This window comes from Myiozetetes cayanensis, unplaced genomic scaffold, assembly GCF_022539395.1.
Source record: "Myiozetetes cayanensis isolate MyiCay16 unplaced genomic scaffold, myiCay2020 scf21, whole genome shotgun sequence".
NCBI lineage: Eukaryota > Metazoa > Chordata > Aves > Passeriformes > Tyrannidae > Myiozetetes > Myiozetetes cayanensis.
This window is the reverse complement of record NW_026087423.1, coordinates 7,282,294-7,294,560: the sequence shown is the minus strand read 5'-3', so window position 1 is coordinate 7,294,560 and position 12,267 is coordinate 7,282,294.

Genomic DNA, 12,267 nt, shown 5'->3' with positions numbered 1-12,267 from the left:
ATCGTTTCTCCTCCAAATATTTTGAATTGAAGCAAAAATAGTGACCAAATAGTAATTTTTTTTTTTTTAGCCCAACCAGTCACCTGAAGTGGCACTTCTGGAATGAATGCTCCATGCCCACAACCAGCCTGCACATGCCCTTCCAGACAGAACCATCTTCCCAGCTCTTCACTCATTAGGTATTTTTGTTGGCTTTAGCTTGGCTGGCAGAGCCCCCTCTGTCTCCATCCCTGGCCCTGCAGGAGGTCCCTTCTTTGACAGCCTAAAATACCACAAGATCCAAGGGGTCTGTCATCTGCTGTTGTCCTTTTGATTGAACTTGGAGAGAAAAGGCTTTTGTACAGCTTGTGGCCAGTTCCCCACACCCTCCTCATGTTATAGACACAGATTTAGTGACCTGTGGGAGAAGGGAGACTGAAAGAGATTTATTGCAGCTTTCCATTCCTTTATGTATCTATATTTGGGGTTTATTACAGCTTTCCATGCCCCTCTGTATCTACATTTGGGATTTTTAGTGGTTCTTGGCCATTAGCATTTGGGCTCTGCAGAACAATCCATGTTGGAATGTTCACCACAGGCACACAAGGGAGAAGGGAAGATTGTCAGTCACGTTGTTCAGATGTGGAGCTGAAGCCGAATTTAGCCAGACAAAAATTACTTTTTTCAAATGTTAAAACAGGCTGAAGGAGAAGCCTGAGCTGGTGGGCTGGAAGGAGAGGACTTTGTTCCCAGTGCTGTTCCCAGCAGTGATAGGAAACACTTGGGTCCTGAGCTTATGGATCTGCCCTGTGCTACCTTCTGACACACCTGGCCTGCTTTACTCTTTAATTAATATTTCCAGGAAAGCCCCTAAAATCCACTGGCCAGCTTGCATTTACCTGGAGAACAGCTGGAAAAGGAAAACAAAAGTATTTTGGTATTTTTAACAGCACAGAGCGGTGCTATTTGTTACTTGGGATGTTTGGAATTACTGAGTCCGGGGGGTGAATAATTGATCACCATTTTAACACAAGCAAGAATTCCATTAAATATGAACAAGGCGGGGGCTGGGCACGAGGTAAAGGATTTCTCTTTCCCCTTTGACTGCAAACAATCCTTGCAGATCTGGTCACTGCAATGAAATGGGTGTGTGACAGAGGAGGAAACCAGATATTATGTTACTTAAAAGTCATTCATCATGTCACAGGAAGGCAGGAATCTGAACTCCTGAAATCAGTAATGGCTAAAGGTGATCTCCCTACACAAAGGAGCTGTGCCACGGAGCCCGTGCCAGCTGCTGAAAGGTCCCTGCTGGAGCCGGGCCAGGCTGGGGGCTGTGCTGGGCATGGGAGAACAGGACACACAGAAACATTTCCCGTGACATCCCCAGGAGCTGCCTGTGGAAAGGAGCTTCCTGCTCCCTGTGCACCATTCCCAGCTCTGGTGTTACCAGCGTGGGGGCTGGAGTGAAGCAGGATTCAGGGTTAAAGCCTCAAGCCTGAGTTGCAAAGAGTGTTTATCCCTGCACCTGGAGTCCACCCACAAATTTAATTCCCCGTTTCATTTAGCAGCAAAGAACGTTGTTTCCCTATCCCATTTAATTCCATGCTTGTTTTTTCTGTGCTTTCTTCACGGAAAGGGTGGTCAGGCACTGGAAGGGGCTGCCCAGTGAGGTGGTGGAATCCCCATCCCTGAAGGTGTCCAAGGAATGACTGGACGTGGCACTCAGTGCTCTGGGCTCAGTGACAAGGTGGGAATCGGTCACAGGTTGGACTTGATGCTCTGGGAGGTCTTTTCCAACCTGAATGATTCTGGATGATTCCTACTCTGTGCAAAACAATTCCTTGGTATTGCCCGAGGAATCCTCTTTCCATTGATAGCATAGAAAAATCTGTTTGGTATTTTATTTTATTTTATTTATTTCATTTTATTTCATTACCGTGGCACATTCAACAGCCCAGGCCAGCTTGCTGAAAATATACTGCGTGTCTGTGCCTAAATACAGTGACTTTGGGATTTTCTGTCAGCAAAATAAGGGATTGGAAGGAGCAATATTGCACTCACTTCCAAGAGTTTGACTGGCCACGAGCACACTTTGTTTTCCATCTCTTGTAACTCTCACTGGCACACTCAGCTCCACTCCCACGGCCAGCCCTACATAAATTAATAATTTTTCCTCAGTCTGCCCTGAAGTCACAAAAAACTCATTTGTATGCTTTTAATCTATATATTACACCAATTGTATTAACTACTACATTTTCCTCTCTCTTTCCTGGAAGGTTCCCAAGATCTAAACTAAGGGGCTGGGCAGGGTTTATCAGCGTTTTCCAGAAGCTCCTGAGGTTCATCCCTGGGCCTGTTCCCTTGGTCCCTGGCTGGGGCTCAGCTCTGTGATGCAAGTGCTCACTGCCCTTGTGCTGCAGAGCTCTGCACTCTGGGCTGTGTTCAGGCTCCTGCATTTTAGATGCACCACACGACATGCAACAGGGAATGGGTGGGATCGATCCTGAATGAATTTATTAATAACAGAAATAATAATAAAAAGAAATATTGTCTCTTTCTCTTTGTTTAGGCAGCTGTAGAAATCACCTGCAGCTCGAGGACTAGTTTTCCATGAGCTAATACTGAGTGTGAGGCTGGTGCTGAGCAGATGCCAGTGGAGGTAGGATGGACTCTCCCAGATCTGGTTACAGCACGTCAGGACTCTGGAGAAGAAAAAGGCAGAATTCAATATGTGCATGTGGGAGTGGAATCCTCCTCCACCACGACACTGTTTTATTCTGATCCCTTTAGGGTAAGTCTGTCCCCACCCTGTGCCCTGTCCCACTGGACAGGGAGGAGGAGAGACCCCTGAGGCTGCAGCAGCGCAGGGAAGTTGGTAACATTTCCTCTGTGAGTTGGAATCACATGAAAGATTCATGGGTAGTCTTAGCACCTGCTCCTCCTCTGTGGGATATCTGCACTGTTAATTTTTAAGCATGGCTTAGCCTCAGCCTGGGAAGGGGGATCCTATAACCAGTTGAATATACATTATTAACCTCCCAGCTCCCAGCTCCAGTGGGCTCCTGCAGCCTCTGCCACTGGCTTGTGGAGGAGCAGGTGAGCACCCAGCCCTGGGCTGTGCTGACACGGGGCTGGGCTCACTGCAGGGCAGGTTTAATGCAGCACATGGGTGCACTCACTTTGGGTGGTTTGTCATTAACATAGAACACTTACACTGCCTCAGCAAAGATCCCAGTGCAACATAATCTCTAGGAAGATCCAGTTTCTAGTCCTTATCTTGGAAAAGTGGCCCCTAAGTGTATGCAAGTGCCACAGGACAAAGTGCCTGGCTCCCCAGTGAATTATTCAAGGTGCTCAATTCAGGTGAGGACGTCGTCTCCTGCCCAGTGCACAGTGTGACGAGGGACCTTAACCAAGTTCAAAGCACCTTGTGAATGGTTTACCTGGAATAATTGGTAACAGCACTCAAGATGGACGCCCAGGTAACTCTAATTCTAGTGGCTGTAGTGGTGGATGCATTAACAGCTCGAGATTTATTCCATGGGGCATTTCCTGCCCTTGGCAGGGGGTTGGACCTGGATGGTCTTTGAGGTCCTTTCCAACTTAAAACATCCTACAATTCTATGATTTCTATTAACTGTGTTAGTAAATATTGGGTTAGTGCATTTCCACAGGCTAAATGGTGGGATAGTGATTTAGAAATAATATTTTTATTAAGCACACAACTGATGTAATTCAGGCACAAGTATCAAGACTCATTTCCAAAACTTCACGGTGCAGAATTGTGTGTTGGGTTTATTTTGGACAATGTGCCTTCAGAGGTAAGAGCGACTCTCCTCCTCGATACCTGTGTGCTCCTAATGCTCCCTTTTCTTCTCTGCTGGCTGATTTAAGTTTTGGACTTCAACACAGAAATTTCTTGGAAGCAGGGACTGGGGTGACATCTCACTTGCATGCAAATGGAGCCTTGAGAGAGGAGATAGAACTCCAGGATCAAACCAATAACTTTTTTTCCCAACAAGATACTGAAATTCAAAGGTTTACAGCAAATCATAATGAAGGTGCAGGTTTCTCAGTGTCTGCTGATGACTTCCTCTTGCCACAGACTGTAGGAAAACTTCCAGGGAAAACTCTGCAAGAGCTCCATGGAAGTCGTGCATCAGTAACACAGGCTGATTTCTTAAACAGTCTGGTTTAGTCTTCCTAAATGCTCTGGAGGTTCTGGAGCTGCTCTGCCTGGACAGTGGCCACAGCCTTGGCGTGGGGCTCTGCCTCCAGCCATCTCCCTCAAACCCCATCCCAAAACCTGCTGATGGGGTTTGGAGGACAGACATCCAGGTAAGCTTGACCTTCTGAGTCCAGAGCTGACTCAGGAGGAACTGAATGACACGGTGAAATTCCTGCGGTCTACTCCTGCTGCAAAATAACTTGGTTAATCCCTTTATTTAATAAAGGGGTTTTATCCCTTTATTTATATGCAATTTATTGAGCACTGGTGTGTTTAGACCTGCTCAAAGGCAAAAAGCTCCCTCTGCACCTCCTGTTCTCCTCTTCCCAAGGAAAATTGTCGTCCGTGTTGTTGACCTTCACTCCATGAAGGTTAGTTGTGTCCTTGGAGGAGCTGTGGTGGAAAAGCTTCCCAGAGAGCTGCTCCATGGAGTGAAGGGGCTGGAGAGGGGCAGGAGGGAGGAAGGAGTGACACTGAGTCACTGGAGAGGAGCTGGAGCAAAGGTGGGGAGCTGGGAGCAGCGGGGGCAGAGGTGGGAGCCAGGCTGGAGAGATGCCAAAGCTTGATGCCAAGGCCAAAGAGAAGTAAGGAAATGATTCCCTGACTGAGGAAGAGGCAGAGATGACAGGGACTGAGGCAGAGAGAGAAACACAGTGACCAAAGGCAAGGGAGGATTTGATTTTAATCTGCCATAATTAATTCCTTCCACATCTTCTGTCTGGTGAAAGGAGGTGGAAGGGGGTTTGCCTGGACGTGTCCCAGCAGCAGAGAGGGGTGAAGGATCTGTGAGGGGGCTGGAGCCCTCACTGCTGCACTTGGAGCTGCTGGGGGTGTCTGGGCAATGATGCTGGTAAATCCTTGGAGTTCTGCTTATTGCAACACCCAAGGGATTTTTACTCTGCATGTGATTTTCAGTGTTGCTGCTCTGGGCATGGTCTGGCTGAGTCAGAGACAGCAGATCCCCCCTGTAATGATCCAAAATTCAGCATGAGAACAGTCCATCCATTGTGATAAGGACCTTGCCATGGAGGCTTTAAACTGGTACTGGAATGAGGGAATTTCTTTTTAATAACAGTTGTAGAAGGCTCAAAAATAATTCCTCTTCAGGAAAACTATTTTATTCAATTAAAAAAAAATCTTAGATTTCCTTTTCAATGTATATTTTTGTGACAGATCCAGATTTATTAACAGCTTTTAGTAACTTGGGGCTTTTGCTACTTTACCGTAAAAGCTTTCCTTTCTGTTATGCTACATGACAAATATTTGACATAAATTGCAGTTAATGCTCAAAGTAAAACTCATTTGCTCTTGTCAGACAACCCCATGCAGCTTCTTTGGCCCTACTGATGTTAAACCTGCTCCTTCTTTATTCATCCTCCTAGGAAAAGCCAGCCAGGGCCTGCGTTTCTCAAGCCTTACCCTGCTCCTTCTTCTCAATTTGTCCTTTTCAAGGTCAGCTTTAAAGACCACAAAATCAGCACAGTGCTTCCAGTAAGATCCATAATTCCTCAGGCTTTGTGTATCCTCACCCCAGCTCTGGAGCCCTCCAGTCGTGCCGGTGCTCAGGCGTCCCAAGCTCCTCATTCCAAGAGTCCAAATCCACCAGGGACGGGAGCAACATCCTCCTGTTTGCTGAGCATCCAACCCTGGATTGGCAGGAGCTGAAAGGCCTGGAGGAAAATTCGATGGGATTTTCTTCCCTCCCTGTGTGGGGAGCGCCAGGCTCTTTGGGAAGAGGGAGGGATGGGAGGGATGTGGCACCTGCCGTGGAAATGGAGAGCTGACACACAGTGAAAGGCAAAACAAAGCCAGCGTTCTCCCAACGTGAGCTGCCGAGGAGCAAACAGCAACTCACACACTGCTCGGGTTTGGGGGGGTTTATTCCCCCCTCAGACAGGATCCCTGACTGGTTATTTACTGGATTAATGACATGAGGCAGAATTCCAGCAAACAGGATGAGCACATTCGTTACCGGGATAATTGCTGGGATAATTGTTCCCTCTGAGCCGGGACTGGGACAGAGCTCTGGCTGCAGGATCTGCCTTCTCCTCCCTCTGCTGCTTTTCCTCCACATCTTCCCTTTGCTCCTCACCCAGCTCAAGGGAAGTTCTCACTTTTACTGCCAGGATCACTTTCATTCCCTGTAAACAGTCCTGGGTGAGGAATTCTTACAGGGAAGTCTCATAAAGGTGACACATTCCCTGCCTCCAAACCCCCTCTCTGTTATTTTTTATCTATAAAGCATTTACATCTAAATCACTGCAGTTATTTCTATTTCCTCAAATAACATCCAGCTCTAAGTATAAGAAAACAAGCTAAATAATTCATAAAGCTACTTATGCCCTTGAATGAAACGCTCTAAAAGAAACCTGTTCATTTTAGATAGATTTAAGTTTCAAGGTGAGGAATAGTAACACTTTCTGATTCAAACATGCACCTAAATCCAAGGATTTCATATCACCTCCTAATACATAACACAGTAAAATGCAAAAGCATCTGCTGATATATTGTTGTTACATTTGTTAGCCTGTAATTCTGTTACCATTTACCTTTTGACAGCAGTTTCTATTGGAGGGTTTAGTTTTGAGAAACTCAAGCATTAGGAACTAAAATTTGGAGCAGAACATGCATTTCTGTCTATCTTCTTTTTATCCTGGTTAAGCACAAATAATTTCATATGGAAAAATCGTGCTTTATTTTGAAATGCTGATAGTACAAAAACCCCAAACTCCCTTTCTTCTTTCCTGTGAGAGGAAAACCAAAGAAGGTTTTACAGCAGTTTCACCACAGTGGTTGTTTTGTAAAAGGTTAAGCTTAAGAAGTGATTAATGCTTTGTTGCCCCTATAAAACTTGTCTGTTCACTTACCTTTTTCACCTGTGTTACCAGGTTTTCCCTGTTCCAGAGGATTATCTTTCCCTCTCTCAACCATCCAGCAGCCTTTTATGGAGCAGCTGAGTCCCCTGTGCCTCCACCTGCTCTGCCCTGCCACAGATCCCACATGGAGTGGGTAGTTTTGTGTTTCAGAAGGTGGGAGGGATTAATTTTTTTTCCTCTTTCCTGCTTGGCTTGCCTTGGGCTGCCTTTATGTAGCAATGTGGAAGAAGTGGGGGTAAGTGCAGAGTTCTTCCTAAGGTTTTGTGCTTTTAAAATGGGAATTTCTGGCTCATGGCAAGCTGGGAACTGCCTGGCATCATGTTGGGAGTGTTGTTTGTCTTCCTCCTCAGAGGAAGAGAACAGGTTTTGGGGGGTTTTGGGGAGAATGGTGTGACAAAGGAGGAGGGAAGGAGTTGACTTTCATTTGTGTGGAGAAGAGAGGGAATCTTTTCTGATCAGTGGAGAAGGGGATTTGCACCACACTGCACCAGTGTGTGACTGCATGAGGAACTTTGATCCCTATTTAAAACCACAACCAGAATAACAGCCCTCTGGTGACCCTCATGGATGGGTCCTGCTGCACTTGGAATGCTGGAGCTCCCCACCACCACCTTCTGCGCTTGTTATGGAGTAAAAGCAACGTGGATGTTCTAAGACAGATCACTGTCCTGCTTCCTTTCCTTCTTCTCTGTCCCTGTTGCTGTAACAAGCCAAGAACAGAGCTCCCCTTTCCTCTCACTTGCTTTCAGAGCTGCAGGCAGTGAGGGATGCTCCTCACACATACCATGACCAGATCTTTCTCACCCTCAAAAATGGTTTTGGTGCACTGTGAGGGCAGTAGAGGGAAGATAATTTATTTCTTTTATAGACACTCCTCCTGTGTTAAGTCTTACCGGACTCTTTGCTGGTCAATGCTGCAGGTGGGAGAAGGCAGGTCTGGTCCATTCCCCCTCTCTCAGGTGGGTGGGTGGTGAGGAACAAGGGCTCTCCTGTGCCTTCAGGTGGCAGTTCTCAGAATGAAGCAATTGTGTGGTCTCTTGGTAATATGTCTTCGTGCTTGACTTCTGAATTTCAATGCTTGTTAGTGAAGTGCTTTGTGTGCCAGCAGGTCCAGGAAAACTGAACCAAGGAAGGGCTGATAAAGATGTTTCCTGGCTCAGTAGGAAGGAGGTTTTGCTATTTATTCCCATTGTGGGTGTCTCTCCAGGCCCTGCTGAAATACTGCCCTGCCAGGGAATCTGCAGCCAGGCAATGAGTCCCTGCAGCCTCTTCCTCTTACACCATCCAGTTCACTCCACTGCCTCCAAAACTGCAGCCCTGGCACCTGCTGTTCCCTCAGCCCTGGAGTAAGAGCCTGTTCTAAATTACTGGGAGCACTTGGGTGACCTTTGCTGTCCTTGGTATGAATCAGACCTCGTGTTGCAGCCTCTGCAAGTCACTGCTTTGTAGCTGTTACCAAAGCAGACACTAGTTTTTGGGGGGGACTCTTGTGCAGAGAAAAAAACTGGTTTTGCAATGGGAACTTGAGTTGTGGTCCTGTTTTGGAGAGTAATTTGTTGTCCCAGGTGTCTGCTCCCAGTTCTGACACAAACTCACACAGGCAGCTCCTCTCTGCTTTCTGGTGCCCAGAGGGTCTTAGCTTTGGGGATTCTGTTGGAACACTTCTAGGGGGGATGTGATCCCAATCCTTATTTTATCAGTGGTCTTCTTGCTGTGTCTAGAAGTGTGGTTTTGGGTACCATTTTCCTCTAGTTCTCTCTTCTGACTGCCTTGAAATGCCACAAAGGCGTGTTCACTTTCGAATGCCTGAATTTACTGTTGTTTAATGCTACTCTCCCTGTAACTTCTGGGCTGTCAGATACTCAACGAATGTCCCTCTCTTTTCTAGGAGTTGAATAAATCTGTCCTGTATTTCCAGCTAACTCTGAATGTTATCTTTCCAGCTGGAAATCCTGTGCTCTGTTAACCAGGGAATGATATGGAGCATATGGAGGTTGGCTATGGAGCTCGTCAGTAATTGATGTTTTCTAGTAAAATATCCTGTTCTGCAATTAATAAAGATCCAGGATTCATTAAGGAGCTGCCTCTGGTTCAGCAGTGACAATAAATCTAAGCATGAAGAAAACTCTGGCATTTATATGAAAAGCCAGTGACTGAGAGAGCAGTTCAGTGTCTGTGTTCTGACCTGACAGAGTTCGAGCTGGATTTTATTTGGCCCTAAACTGTGAGGTTCAATTACTGCTGCTTTCCTTGTTCATCACACAGGAGTGTCTGGGATACAGGGATGAACGCAGAATTTTGGGCATCTCTACTGCACGTGAAACAAGCTGATACAGCAAAAGGGGCTCTCCTAGCGGTGGTTTTCTCCATTAAAAAGTTATAAATAAGTGATTTATGCCCTAAGTCAGGTGTCTGAAGGCACTGGTGCTGCTGACAGCGCTGTAACGTGGGAGCACTGGGAACTGAAGGGTGAGGAGGGCTGGTCTGACCGACCTGGCCCAGCAGCTCCCTGGCACTGACCCAAAACTGAGCCGCTCACGTGGACCCGACAGGGGATGTTTTATTAGAGCTGACGCTCCTAACGGGGCTCTTTCTAACGCCACCCTTCACCTGCCCCACCGTGTTAATGGGGGGGGGTGAGCGGGGCAGGTGGGACCCGGCACCGGTTCCGTGCCTGGATCCGCCCGGCGCGGCCGGCGGAGCCCCCGTGCAACAAGAAAGAGTTGCTAAGAACAAATCTCTATTGTTCCCCGTCATCTTTAAATGAGTGTCAAAGTAGGCAGGGGGGCTTTGACCGTTAACCGCACAATTTCGCCTGCCCGTTGTGTCCGGCAGCCCCCACCGCCTTGGAGCTCCTCGGATGAGAAAAGGCGGCCTCAGCCCCTTATAAATGGGCCAACTCTTCTCCTTTGTGTGCAGACTGCCCAGTGTGAAATCTGCAGTGACGTTAAATGTTTTCTAATGAATAATTACTGAAAGGAAATGGAGGAATATATGTGTAATGGATTGTAGCGCATTAAAATGTTTTATTTTGGGCACAAAAATGTTGTCCTTCACCAGCGCCGCGATTGTTTCAGGGAGCCTTTTGTGGGGGTTTGATTCTCAATGGATTATCTGTGAGCGCTCGCATTTCAAATAGAAATCAAAAGGGTCCTTTGGCAAACTAATGTTTTTCAAAATGGCAGCCATGAAGCCCATTTAGTATTTAAAGTTTGGGTTTTAAAGGAATGTTTGAACTCGGGAGATTTTCTCACTTTTTTTCTTTCTTTTGATTTATGAAAGTGAAGTGGTTCACCTCGACCTCTCCTCTATTGAGAAAGACAGACAGTCACCCTTTAACAAGTCTATAGCAGACTATGCCCTGGAGACAGACAAGAGGCCTTAAGAACTCTTGGCGTTTCCCTGGGCTGTTGATTAACCTTAAAACCCTCTTATTCTGTATTCTTTTGAAAAGAAATTAGGTTACAATGTGTAAATTTTTCCGCAGTATAATTGTATTTATGAATTCTCTTGGCTCGAGGAGCGTGTACAGTAATTCCAGATGGCCCAAGTTCCTCCTTGCAGACCCAAACTGTCCCTTTTCCACGGTGCTGCTGCAACATTCCCAAGCATGGTTGACATACAACATTCCTGTTTCATTATAAATCTGAAAAGAGGTTTCCAGAGATCTGTGGGCCAATCTCAGTGAAATACCTAAAAATCATCTCGTCTCTCTGTTGGCTTTGCTGTGATGGGACAACCGTAACCTGGTCCCTTGGTGGAATCTGCTCTGGTTTAATCTCTTTTATGTGTGGTTCCCCTTTATCTGAAAACTGCCCTGAACAGATTAGTCCTCCTGAGCCACACCAAGGTTTCCACAGGGCAGGGAAAGTGTTTCCCAGTCACCCCGAGCTGGCTGTTATTCCTGGGTGGGGATCTGTTGCCCCAGGTCCTACCTGTGTTCTGACAGTCTGAACTCTCTTTGGGGATGTCGAGATCGTGTCCTGGCTCCTCCTGGAGCAGAAACAGAGCCAGCAACTGCCTGCAGACCCTTCCTGCTGAAACCTTGACCTGGAGGTTGTTGCTGGAATCGAGGGAAGATCCAGGACTGCCTGGACCTGTCCTGCTCCCCTGCTGACCCTGCCAAGGCCTCTCCCAGAGCATCTTTCTTTACCATCCTTCATGTCACTGCCCTTTTGGCCAATTCCTCCTGAGAGCTGAGGGTGGGGCAGGGCCCAGGGGTTTCCTCCTTGTGATCCCTGCAGCCCAACTTCCAGGACTCTTAACAAGCAAATTCCTGTTGCATCGAAGGGAGTAGGGCTGGGTCAGGGAGCTGCTGCTCCCAAGTAAATGAATATTTCCAAAACAGAACTACGACATTCCCGAGGGAATCTGTGTTAGCAGAGCTGCTCCATGCTCATCTGTCCTGAGCAAGCCTGAGGCTCTCTGTCCATTTGAAATCTGGTGTCTATTTTATATCTCATGTCTATTTTAAAGCAGATGACCCCAAAAATTCCCCTCCTACTGCATCATGTTCCTGTGGCACCAGTTTGATTTGCTTTTCTCTTGGTGCTGTAACTACAGAGGACACACACACAGAAAAGGTCACAAATATTTGGTGTCGCAGAAATTGCCAGGACCTGAGGGAACGACTGTGTCAGGGGAGGGTCGGGTTGGATCTCAGGAGAAGGTTCTTCCCCCAGAGGGTGGTTGGCACTGAACAGGCTCCCCAGGGAATGGTCACAGCCCCAAGGCTGCCAGAGCTCCAGGAGCATTTGGACAACACTCTCAGGGACAGGGGGGGATTTTTGGGGTGGGCAGGGCCAGGAGTTGGATTCAGTGATCCTTGTGGTCCCTTCCCAGTCAGGATATTCCATGATTCTATGATGGCAGATGGAGACAGAGCTGAACAAACAGTTTGAACTGGACTCTAGGGTCATCATGTCCAGCCTGAGACAAGGCTTGGAGTTTTGGAGGGAGGGGAAGGGAAGTTTTTCGCAGAGATCATAACACAAATGTGCTCCTGGTGGAAAGAATTGTCTTTCTGATACCAAAAATTGATTCTGTTGAGAAACAGGTGGGTCCAAATAAACCGTTAAACAGGTGGTTTTCCCACTTCTCTATGGAAATACGCATTATTGATCTTGCTACGAGTCCCTTCACGAGATCTCCTTCATCATTCAGTGAGGTGGGACTTGGGTG